Source organism: Papio anubis, chromosome 7, assembly GCF_008728515.1.
Source record: "Papio anubis isolate 15944 chromosome 7, Panubis1.0, whole genome shotgun sequence".
Classification (NCBI taxonomy): Eukaryota; Metazoa; Chordata; class Mammalia; order Primates; family Cercopithecidae; genus Papio; species Papio anubis.
This window is the reverse complement of record NC_044982.1, coordinates 8,321,006-8,333,683: the sequence shown is the minus strand read 5'-3', so window position 1 is coordinate 8,333,683 and position 12,678 is coordinate 8,321,006.

The following is a 12,678-nucleotide window of genomic DNA, read 5'->3' as shown; positions in this document are numbered from 1 at the left end:
ATCTGCTCTATGATTTTTATTTGATATTCCTTTTAATTCTTTTTCTAGCAGTTCCATGCCTGCCCCATTGACATCTTCATTTCTGTAAACAGTTCTATTGAGACATAATTTACATACCATAAAATTTACCTGTTTCCAGTGTACCAGCATCATTTTATAGAGGAGAAACTGATGCTCAAAGAGGTTGAGTTCACCACAGATCACGTGGTACAGGACAAGTATGGGCAATTTTTTCTGTTAAAGTCCAGATGGTAAACATTGTTGGCTTTGGGGCCGTAAGATCTCTGTCACAACTACTAATTCTTCCTTTGTAGTATCCAGCAGCATAGAGAATATATAAACAAATTGGTGTGGCTATGTGGCAATTTTTTTTACAAAAGCAGGTGGCAGAGTTGGAACTGCTGGGCCCTGGTGCATGACCTTCCACTGCTTAAGACTGTGTCATGATTGCCCAGGCCATTGAGAATTGCATCTGACTTCCTTGTGTTCTAGAGGTCCCCAGGACCTAGCCCAGCCTCCCCCATGGCAGGCAGATCCGCTGGCTGGTGCTGTCTCCCAGCTGTCCCGACTCAAGCTTGGTCAATCCCTTCTCCTTCTGCAGTGTTCTGCTCTCTTTTGCATGGCTGGTTTTCTCTTTTCCTTTAGGTCTCAGCTTAAATGCTGCTTCCTCACAGAGCTCTTCCTGACAGCTCTACAGATCACTTGCTGGGATTCACTACACTTTCCTTGCTTTCCCCCTTCAAAACACCCAACTCCTCTTGCAATTTTTTGATTAATTTGTGTCTTTGCTTGTTTCTTCGTCAACTTCCCTCATCGGTGTAAACTCCACAGTTTACACTGTGGAGGAATCATACACATCTTGTTTACAGGAGTCGTACACATCTTGTATATCCCTCTCTGATTGACACAAAGAAGGGGCACCATGTGAATTTGTGAAATGAATGGAAGTGAGGCATAGGCCCTTCTTTTGGGTTTCACAGTCCATGCTCTGGCCATTTGTCCACTGCCATCCATGGCATCCTGTAGACAACCTTAGCAGAATTAAGAGCATCCCTTATTTCCTTGCTCCTCCCACCCACCCCCCAAAGCTGATATAAGCTTGGCAATGAAGACACATATCCTTAACTGATATCAGTAGCTTTGATACCGTGGTTAAGAAAAGCTCTAAAAGTATTTTTTGGCCAGGCGTGGTGGCTCATGCCTACAATCCCAACACTTTGGGAGGCCGAGGTGGGCAGATCCCCTGAGGTCAGGAGTCTGAGAGCAGCCTGGCCAACATGGTAAAACCCCGCCTCTACTAAAAATACAAAAAAATTAGCTGGGTGTGGTGGCAGGTGCCTGTAATCCCAGCTACCCAGGAGGTTGAGGGCAAGAGAATTGCTTGAACCTGGGAGGTGGAGGTTGCAGTGAGCAGAGATTGCGCCACTGCACTCCAGACTGGGTAACAAGCAAAACTCGGTCTCAAAAAAAAAATATATATATATATACACACACACACACACACACACACACATATATATATATATATATATATTTTTTCATCCCCCATCCTCCTACTCCAAGTTTCTTAAAGAGATTGAGAGATGGTCTGAAATGTGGGATTGGAGCTACGACAAGGGAAGATTTTTCCTGAAGACTCAGACCGATGGAGTCCTGGGCACTCCCGTTCTTAGGGAGTGAACAAGACATCCCTTGTCCCAAGTGCAGCCTCTGGTTTCTTCTCTCAGATGCAGGAGAAAAGTAAGAATACCCCCTCCTGTCTTTTTACTAACTTCCTTTCTGGTTGTCTGAACAACTGTTTTCGTCCTGGAAACATTTAGAAACTGTACACATGCTCCTTATTTTCGACCTTTCCCTTCCTTCTCTTCACTCATTGAAACCCGCTTGAAAGGCTGGGGGCAGCCTGCCAATTTCTCTCACCCTGAAAGAAGAAAAAGAAAACAACATAAAACCTCAGGCAAACGTGTTTAAAATGCAGACAGTTGTTCACTTCCATTTTCATCTTCCAGTATCAGTCTGTATAAATCAGAAGCTGGGGTTACTGGGTTATCATGTACATTCTTGATTTGCAGTGATGCAAGTAGCTTTATTCAACATCAATTCACAAATGTGGACGCTGCTCCAGGGATGAAAGGGTTTCTCCGGTCAAACTCTGCTCTCTGGAATGTGTTTAACTGAGTAGAAGAAGATGATCGAAAAAGTGGAGGGTCCCGTCTCATCACGGATGTTCCGTAAACTCCGTGTTTCTGGATGTGCCCTGCTGGTCAAAATTGGAAACAGGTTGAGAGAGTTGAAAGAGGCCTGTTTGGAATCACATCTACTTGAATCTGATTGTTGGCTTCATCACTGACTCTCTGTCGGAATTTAGCTACATTTTTCAATCTTTGGGATCTTTAGCTTTCCTTTAAACCAAGTCAGAACAGCAGTACCAATGCTGCAGGCTGACTTTGGTAAGAGAGGTGTCGTCTGTGTAAGGGGGTCAGTATGTGTCCATCTCATCGAAGGCCCTCAGTAAAAAGAAGCAAGTGTTATTGTGACAACATTTTCTCTAGTCTGTGGCCTTGGCTGTGGAATGTTCTCCTGCACATCGTGCATACAAAACACCCCATATGTTTGATGTGAGCTCCGGGGTCTGCGACCAACCGTGATTTGAAAAGCAGATGTTATTAATCTTCTAAATACTGCACACCAGCCATGATGTCATTTAGGACTGACAGTGGATGGGCTGCCTGCTTCCCTTTTGGAGATAATTATTTTGAAGCACTAGGAGAGGCCGTTTGTTTTTTAAGAGAGTTGGGGCCAATTTGCCTTTTGAGAATCCAGTGGCAGCCTGTAATGAAAACATGAAAATAAGCACAGGCCCCAAGCTCAGAATTCAAGGCAGGAAGGCTGCAAAGCAGAGCAAAGCTCCATGTGGACTGTGAGTGCCTGCCTGTAACCTATGGGAGAGGGAAGGAAGGTGATGGAGAAGCCAGTCCTGCAAGAGTGCCACAGCAAGAGGGCATGCTCGTCATGGCATAGGGAATGTCTCACAGAGTCCAGACCTCAGAATATTGAAGGAGCTATTTCCAGGTTTGAATCACCGAGCAATGAGGCTCTATTATCACAAACCAGGGTGGGATGGGCCCATCCCTGGAAGCAGTGCAGGAATACATTCAACTCAACAAATGTTCATTGTGTGCCTGCCATGTGGGAGATAATGGTGATCACATGTTTATAGCCCCTTCCCTGGAAGGAGCTCAGAGACAAGTGTAAGCTGACGTTGACCATACATTGTGTAAGGCACATGATGGGCATCCCTCATTTGATCTTCTTCCCATAGCACTGTAAAGTAGGGAATGTACAAATCCACAAAGATAAAGATATCTGACAGGCGGGAACAACAGACCAAGGGTGTCAAATACGAGGATGTTACAGAACAGGTGGGAAGGCAGCAAATCACTTGGCTGATAGTAAGAATAACACCAAAGTGTCTGCCTGGAGGAGGGGCCTTGAGGGCCATGGAGATGTGCACTGGGGAGTCCTGGGGAGGCTGAGGATGGGACAACCGCTTGCCTCTGAAGGTCAAATTCAAGGTCAGACTGAATACAGAATGGCTGGCCGGGACGTTACTTCCACCCTGCCCCAGCATGAACTGTTCCTTCCACCCTACCCTGCTGGAGACAAGAAACATGGAGTTTAGTCTGTAGAAGAACTGAATTAGGAAGGCTCCAGATCCCAGGTAGCCCAGTGAAACCAAGAAGATTTGGTGAAAGTCTTAGTGACTGCAGGGTGAGATCCTTCACACCGATTGCCTCAACTCACTTCCCCTGCTTGGCCACCAGAACGTAGTTAGGATGAGAGAGGCCAGGAAAGGGATTGGAGCTTTATCATCATTGGAAACTTTGAGCAGCTCATGATCCAGGCCCTACAAATATTAAAATTTGGAGCTGAACCAGTGAAAGAGCTGAGTCATTGATCTATTTTAAAGCAAAGCATTTGACAAATCTCACCCAGCACATACAGCCTCCACACAAGCTATGGCTCCATGCTGTTCATTATCAACGGGCAACAAAGGATCATACGTATTTGAGAAGAGCATGAACTTAGACTATAAATCAAAAAGGAAAATGAGACACTGCAGGGAACAGAAGATAATTATATAATTTAGAGAAATAAAAGAAGATATTGCATTTATTGCAAAAGAATAAGACACCATTAAAAGAAAACATTTGGAGCAAAAGAAAAATGTCTCTGGGATTAAAAGTGTGTTAGCACTTAACACTACTGAGTCATACACTGAAAAATGATTAAGATGATGGATTTTATGCTATCTATATTTTGCACAATTAAGCATTTTTAAAGTGTCTAAATAGTTTCACAAAGGAGACATACATATGTCATATGTATATGGCATATATAATGAACCCCTTCAAATCAATAATATGAAGACAAAAAACCCAATAAAAATGGACAACAGGGACTTCATAAAAGAATATGAAGAATATAGATAAATGGCCAATAAGGACATTAAAAAAATGCTCAACATCATCAGCCATCAGAAAAATACAAATAAAAATCATAACAAGATACCACTATATAATCAATCATCAGAACAGCTAACATAAAAATGACTGACAAAGCCAAATGTTGAACAAGGATGTGAAACAATTAGAACGCTCATGTACTGTTAATGGTAGTAAAAAATGGTTTGATTATATTGGAAAAACTTCTGGCAGTTTCTGAAAAAAAATCTAAACATCCTTCTACCCTATAACCTAAATATTCCACTTCTAAGTATTAGCCTAGTAGAAATAAAAAGATGTTTACTGGAAGAATTGCAAAAAATATTAACTTCACCTTTATTCATAATAATCCCAAACTGTAAAACAGCCCAGAGGTTCCTTGAATGGCAATTGATAATAAATGGAATAATGCTCAGAAATAAGAAGGAACATACCATGCTTACATGTAACAGTATAGAGAAATCCCAGAAATGTGTCAAGGTAAAGAGGCTGGACACAGACAGCATGCAACATTAGTTCTTTTATGTACAGTTCTTGAATGCCAAACTAGTGCGTCATGAAGAAGTCCAAAGAGCTTTTCCCACGGTAGAGAAGTAGCGAGTGACTCCTTCTCCCTACTTGAGGAGCGAGTAGAGAGAAATCTTTTCTACGAAGCGAATGTTCTCTCTCTGGACTGTGCTTTCGGTTGCACCGGTGTATGCATCAGTCAAAACTCATCAGAGTGGGACACTTAAGATTTGTACACTTTATTGAATCTAAATTTTACCTCAAAAGAAAAAAAGAGAGAAGCAACGATACAACAAAAACAATTGCAGACAGGGAAGATAATCAAAACACGATGTAAAAGGTCTTCGAAGTGTTCTGCACAATAGGTGTAAAATGACCCAAGGAAGGACTGTCATTTTTATTTTGTTGTTGTTTTGCTTGTCAGATAGTTTATTAAAAGTTAGTGAAGTATGCCTGTTAGGAAAACAGCTAACAATCTGTTTTTGATGACAAAATTCAAACTCTCCAGTGAAAATTCAAATTTTGAAAGTTTTCTGTGCTTCTCTGTGAATTTGACAACTTCCCAATTCTTAAGGACTTTTTGTAATGAGATTAGTGATATTAACAAATGTGTTTTTCATATAGCGTGATGAAATGTGTCGACATTTGCAAGATCTACAAGATCATGTAAACCAAGTGAACTCAAATGAAAATAATTCATTCTATCAGAAAGACACACACTTGCATGTTCATCGCAGCTCTATTCACAATAGCAAAGACACAGAATTAACCTAACATGGCCACTTTTAGAACACTGGAGATACAAAGAAGATTTGTAAAGCTTCCAGAGAGCAAGAACAAACAAGTGGCATTCATTCGTGAAGATTCTGTGTGACACTGGCTTCTCGGCAGCCCTGGGGGCTGGAAGGCAGTGCATCAATGTCCTTAGACCCAAAGGGAAAGACAGTCCAACCTAGAGTTCCATGCGTAGCTGTCAAACTACAATCGAATGGGAAGGTCGGATAAGGACATGCCCATACATGGGCCGTGCCCTTTCTCCAGGAATGACAGAAGATTGTGTACCCCAAACAAAGGTGATAACTAAGAACAAGGGGGACACAGAATGCAGGGGAAAAAGACCAATCAATAGAGAAGTGAAAGGAATTTCCAGGATCAGGAAGGAAGGAATCTCTATGATGACATGTGTGGTTTGCAGAAAAATAGGACCAGACCAAAGCAGGAGTATAGAAAGCTCCAGAAAAGACTTTTCCTAGAACAAAACAGACCCTACAGATGATCTGATTCTCCAACTGCATTAGGAAAAGCATGTACAAGACAGAGTTCGGAGATGAATTACTAGTAAGGATACAGAAAACAGCAACAATGACTTAAATAGACGAGGCAGTGGTTAACTCAGTGAAACTGTACAAGAAGGGAAATCCAATCATCACACTCCCTGTGACTCAGCATGGAGAACACAGGCATGGCCATGATGTCAGGATCATTAAATACTGAATCAGAGAAAAACTGAACAGTAACAAGAGGAGGGAGAAATGCACAACTTGTGCATTTCCGCACGTGCATGAGAGAGAGCATGCAAAGTTCCAGTGCTCATTTCGTATCATAGAAAGTCAACAGATAATCCCTACAATAAGTATAAAATAAGTAGCTATGTAAGCAGGTTATTATAAATATAGAGAGATAAATAACAAGCAAAAATAGCTTCAAAAGTGTTTTCTTCTGAGGGACAGATATTGGGTGTGGACAGGGCTGGGGCAGAGGTTTGCTTTTCTCCATTAAGATCTATCCAGTCTTATTTTAATTTTAAACCATAGGTGTATATATGTATGTATGTATATGCATATGTATGTGTAGATAGAATATAGTTGCATTGATGATAGGTGGTTGATAGATATAGATAGATAGATAGATAGGCAGATCGTCGTCGTCGTCGTCGTCGTCGTCGATCGTCGTCGTCGATAAACCGTGGAACAGACAGACAAGTGAAGTGAACAGACAGACAGACAGACAGACAGACAGAACAGACAGACAGACAGACGAACAGATGCGTCGTCGTCGTCGATAGATGCGTCGATAAGAATAGGTAAATAGATAGATGTCAGATGGATGGTGATAAAGTCAGGTCGATAATGCGTCGTCCGTCAGTAAATCGTCGTCGTCGTCGACAATGCGTCGTCGTCGTCGTCGTCGTCGTCGTCGTCGTCGTCGTCGCTTCATTCGTGGATGGATGGATCGTCGTCGTCAGATCGTCAAATGCGTCGAAATGGAAATGTCGTCGTCGTCAGAATCGTGATAAAGGTCGACAAGATCGTCGATACTTCGTGGATGGTCGTTGGATGGATAGTCCGTGCGATACGTCGAAGTCGATGTGCGTCGATAAAACCGATAAAGTAGAGTAAAGGTCGACCGAAGATGCGTCGTCGATAAAGTCGTCGATCGTCGTCGATCGTCGATCGTCGATCGTCGTCGCGATGGATGGATGGATAGATAAGTCAAATGCGATCGTCAAAGGTCGGTGTCGATGATCGTCGACCGATGAATCGTCGACCGTCGTCGACGTCGTCGCCGTCGTCGTCGTCGTCGTCGTCCGTCGATAAAGATCGTCGTCGGTGCGTCGATCAACGTCGTCGTGCTAAGAATAGATAAATAAGTCGTCAGAATAAATTCTCGTGCGTGTCGTCGATCGTCGTCGTCGTCGTCCGTCGATAAAGAGAATCGATAGGCGCGAGTGAATGGATCCCGATAAGATGGATAAGTAGATGGGGAATAGATCGTCGTCGTCGTCGTGGAATAGGCCAGATAGATAGATAGATAGATAGATAAAGTAGATCAGATAGATAGAATGTGGGTGCAATTTGGCAAAGAGCAGGGTGACGTGGAAGGCCATCAATCCCTGACCTTTGAAGTTAGAGAAGGCTCCTAAAAGGACCTTTAACTGAGCCAAAGCATAAAAGATAAGAGGAAAAGATGTTGGTTGGGGAAGGATAGGAGAGGAAGGTTCAGAGAAAAACAATGAGAGAGACAGAGAAGATGTTACAGGAAGAACCTGTTTGACCAAACCAAGTGCTTTCATTTCATGAATAGAGCACACTGGAGGAAAGGGGACCTCTCTAGAATTATATTTCATGGAGACTGACCTTACTCTGTAAAATGCAGAATCATACAGAAAAAAAGAATTCTCAGTACTGATATTTAAGGCCCTGATTCAAATAAACTCCGTGGTCCTGGAAGGGATGCAGAGGAGCCTCAGCAACCTCCTAGAACCCAGACATCAAAAAAAGAGAATGGAACTGGAACCAGAGCTGAGACATTTTTCTGAGTCCCAACTACCAGGAGGTTTCCTAGACACTGGAGAGAAGAGATTGAAGCTTAATACGAAACCACAATGTGCAACTGTGTTATGCAATTTTGCCATGTAACTATTCATGTCAGCTTTATCAAAACATCATTCTGTAGGGTAGGTGCCTTCATTCTCAATTAATCCCTTTGTGGCTGAGTAACCCCCTCCCCTCCAGATCTTGAAAAAGGCCCCTGCGTGACTTCAGATCTTGAAGAGAGCAAGTAAGCGTCTGTGTTTCAGTAGCCAGACCAGCAGCTCCCAGGAGGGAGGCGAGGGGAGCGTGTTATTTAGGTTTGGTAGGTGAGGGTCCAAGAGATTAAATAACATATTTGAAGCCACACGGTGATAGTGGGGGAAGTTTTATTCAGATATTCCAAACAATTCTCACCCTACTCCCACAGACCCCATCACTAAAAAGGAGTTGATGTTGACCACCTGCCAGGTGACATGCAGCATGCTGCAGAGTTTACATATATTCTGTTTATGTACCTAACATTTCCAGATAGTGATAGTCATGCTCATTTTGTACTCACATCATTTCATAGATGTGGAAACTGAGTTCATGATGCAAACTGAGAGTCTCAAGCCCAGGCCTTTTGTCTCCATGTTCAACCAGGACATCTGAGAGACTGGTTCTTTCTAAGCCACCCATTCCTCTAAGAGCTAATGCCCTCATGCCCCCATAATTCACATTTCCCATATCTCCACTGAATTGAACTGAGCCCCTCACAATGGCTTCCTTCCACCATCTTCCACTGGCTTTTTCCATCTGTCAGGGATGCTTAGACCTTTAAGTCAGCTAAGAGTCAGCTACATGAGAGGGCTGAGATGCAACGTTGTCAGAAGAGGAGTAGGAGAGGGTGAGGGGATCAAGGAGGAGAGAGATGAAGCAGCAAGTGTCTTGCATATGCTCAAGGTAAACAGGCCTCCTTCCACAGATGAAATCTGGAGTGGACTGTGGCAATTGCACAGTCCCCAGATAGCAACAAGCCCTGCAGTTTTGAAAACCCACAGTGGCTCCGTAGCACTAGGGAACCACACAGAATCCCAAGCACCCCTCTCCCTTCAGTGACAACACATTTCTCAGCGGTCAGTTGGATATTTCGACATGCTAATTACCTAGGAGGCAGCGTACCCCTTGGGGTTTTGCTAATCCCTTGCCCAGTTGTACAGCTTCATAGGGCCAGTTAGTCATTCTTTAAAGTGTGCTCCTGAAAGTAAATGTTCTTTCAGATTGCCAGGGACGTTTTATTTAAGGTGGCCAGCTACTCAGTCTCCAGGAGCTGGGAGCGTCCACACACAAAACCATGGCCAGGCTTGCCAAAGGGAAGGCGAGCTGTTTGGCACAGGGTCTTTAATCTACTGCTGATATTTCATTATCATAATGCAATAATACAAATAGGTGTGTACAACAAAGCCATTCAGTAATAACCATGTCAGGCATACATGAGCCTGCCTTTGAAGAAGCAATTTTATGCAACATAAATCCTGGTACGGAGAGGATCAGTGGTAGAACACGTAAGCCTCATGGGAAGATGAGGATGCAATGGGCTAAAAGACATGGGGCAGCTGTGTGTGGCCCTCAAATCGAGGAGACAGCTCTGTCCACTGACGATACCACATTTCAACATTATAGTGATACCACTGAGGCGTTTTCATTGTTTTGTTTGTTTATTTGTTGCTGTTGTTGTTTAGAGGGTGGAAACTGAAGGGCAAATAAGTGAAATGGACTTCCTATCACTTTAGCTGAGCTGTGACTTGAATCTGACTCCATGGATGACATTCTTTCTAAATTCCTAAAGTTTTGAATCTTTTCTTTTGTCTTCTCCTAACTAAATTAGTAGGCTAAGCTACAATTTCTAAAGTAAATTTAAGGAGAGCCCAAAATGTGTATAGCACTTACTGTGTATCAGGCACTATGTTAGTGCTTACGTGTGTCAACTTATTCCACCCTCACACAGGACTATGACATTCGTATCATTATTATTCCCATTTTTAGTGTAAGGAACTGAGACACAGGGAGGATGGGTCATCTGTCAAGGCTCACACAGCTGCTTACTGATGCACATCAGGTTTTAACCCAACCAGCCTGGCTCCCAATTACTTCACAGGACTACAGAGCAAATTAGAATCTATGCAGCACCTTCCTCATCTGCTGTGCTGCTGCGGAGGAATCTTCAGAACTGTAAACGATGCTGCTCTTCACTCATGCTGTTCCTGATCAAAGACCCAGAGACCATTCTGTGTATTTTTTTTTCTGATAATAAGGTAGCCATATGAGTTTTCAGTTGCTGCTGTAAAAACTGAGCACAAAATTGGTGGCTTAAACCAGTGATCCCCCAACCTTTTTGGCACCAGGGAGTGGTTTCGTGGAAGATAATTTTTCCACGGACTGGGAGCGGGGGATGGATTTGAGATGACTCTAGCACATTACGTTCATGGTGCACTTTATTTCCATTATGATTACATTAAAATATATAATGAAATAATTATACAGCTGGCCATAATGTAGAATCGGTGGGAGCCCTGAGCTAGTTTTCCTGCAACTAGATGGGCCTATTTGGGAGAGATGGGAGATAGCGACAGATCATCAGGCATTAGATTCTCATAAGGAGCGCACCACCTAGATCCCTCACATGTGCAGTTCACAATAGGGTTTGTGCTCCTGTGAGAATCTAATGCTGCCATTGATCTGTCAGAAGGAGGAGCTCAGGCGGTAATGTGAGTGATGGGGAGTGGCTGTAAATACAGATGAAGCTTCACTTGCTCTCCTGCTAACCTCCTGATATGCAGCCCAGTTCCTAACAAGCCATGGACAGTACCCATGGCCAGGGACTGGGGAGCCCTGGCTTAAACAACATAAATGTATTATCTTCTTGATCGTTTACAAACCCAACATAGGTTTCATCAGGCTAAAAGCAAGATGTCCGTTAGTCAGTCACCCTGGAGGTTTGAGGGTAGAATTCACTTCTTTGCCTTTTCCAGCTACTAGAGGACACCAGCATTCCTTGGTTTCTGACCCCCTTTCCTCCATCTTCAAAGCCAGCCAGGTAGCATTCCACTCTACATTCTTCAATGTTCACATCTTCATCCCCACAAAAGCTGGAAATCTTCTCCACTTTGAAGGATTCATATGATACGATTATCCGGGATAACCGAGGATAATCATCCTATCTCCAGGTTCATATTCCTGATCTTTCCTGCAAAGTTCCTCTGCCATATAAGGCAGTATAGTCACAGGCTATGGGGACTAGGACAGGGACCTCTCTAGAGGTCCATTAAGAGAGGTCCATTATTCTGATTGCCACACTAGCCAAAGCACAACAGAAGTCATGGGCACAGGCATCGCCGATTTTAACTTTGCATTAAGGTAACTCTCACAGGATCAAGATATAAAGATCCACCCATAAATAATGAAAGCTTTTATGTTCATTAATTCAACAAACATTTGAATACCTGTCCCATAAGGCTTATTATTATCATTACTCTTAATTTAATGTGATTATCAGCATTAATATTATTACCGTATTAAGTAGCATCTGTACCTCAATGCAAAAGCTTTTTTTGCATTTATCATTTGTTTGGATCAAAGAAGGACACACATGTAAAAGGGCTTTGTAAACTTCAAGTTCCTGTCAAAATATGAGTTGTGATTAGAGGCCTGCATGTGGAGTGATAGGAGGAAGCACTGAGTACTGGTAGATGCCCATAAATACGTGTGGAACTGAATGAAGAGCAAAGCTTTTGCTGTGACCTAAATGCAAAGATGGATCTGAACTTAATTTAAGCTTAAGAAAAGTTGATGATTTTCTTGCTTCCCAGATTTATGAAGCTATTAGAGATTCGCAATGGACGAATCATGGGGGGTGAAATGGTAGGCCACATACAGCTCAGCAAATGAGCACGTTGTCATGGTAGTGAAGACTCCGTCACTTTGGGACAGATAAGGCGACCTAGAGTAGCTGTGTACTCTATACACATAACTGTTCCTCTACACAGATCTGAACACAGAGGGGTAATGAGTAAGAAAGAAAAGGGCCAGGCGCAGTGACTCAAGCCTGTAATCCCAGCACTTTGGGAGGCCGAGACGTGTGGATCACGAGGTCAGGAGATGGAGAACATCCTGGCCAACATGGTGAAACCCCGTCTCTACTAAAAAATACAAAAAATTAGCCAGGCATGATGGTGGGCGCCTGTAGTCCCAGCTACTCGGGAGGCTGAGGCAGGAGAATGGCGTGAACCCGGGAGGCGGAGCTTGCAGTGAGCTGCGATTTGCCACTGCACTCCAGCCTGGGCGACAGAGAGAGACTCCAGAAGAAAAAAAAA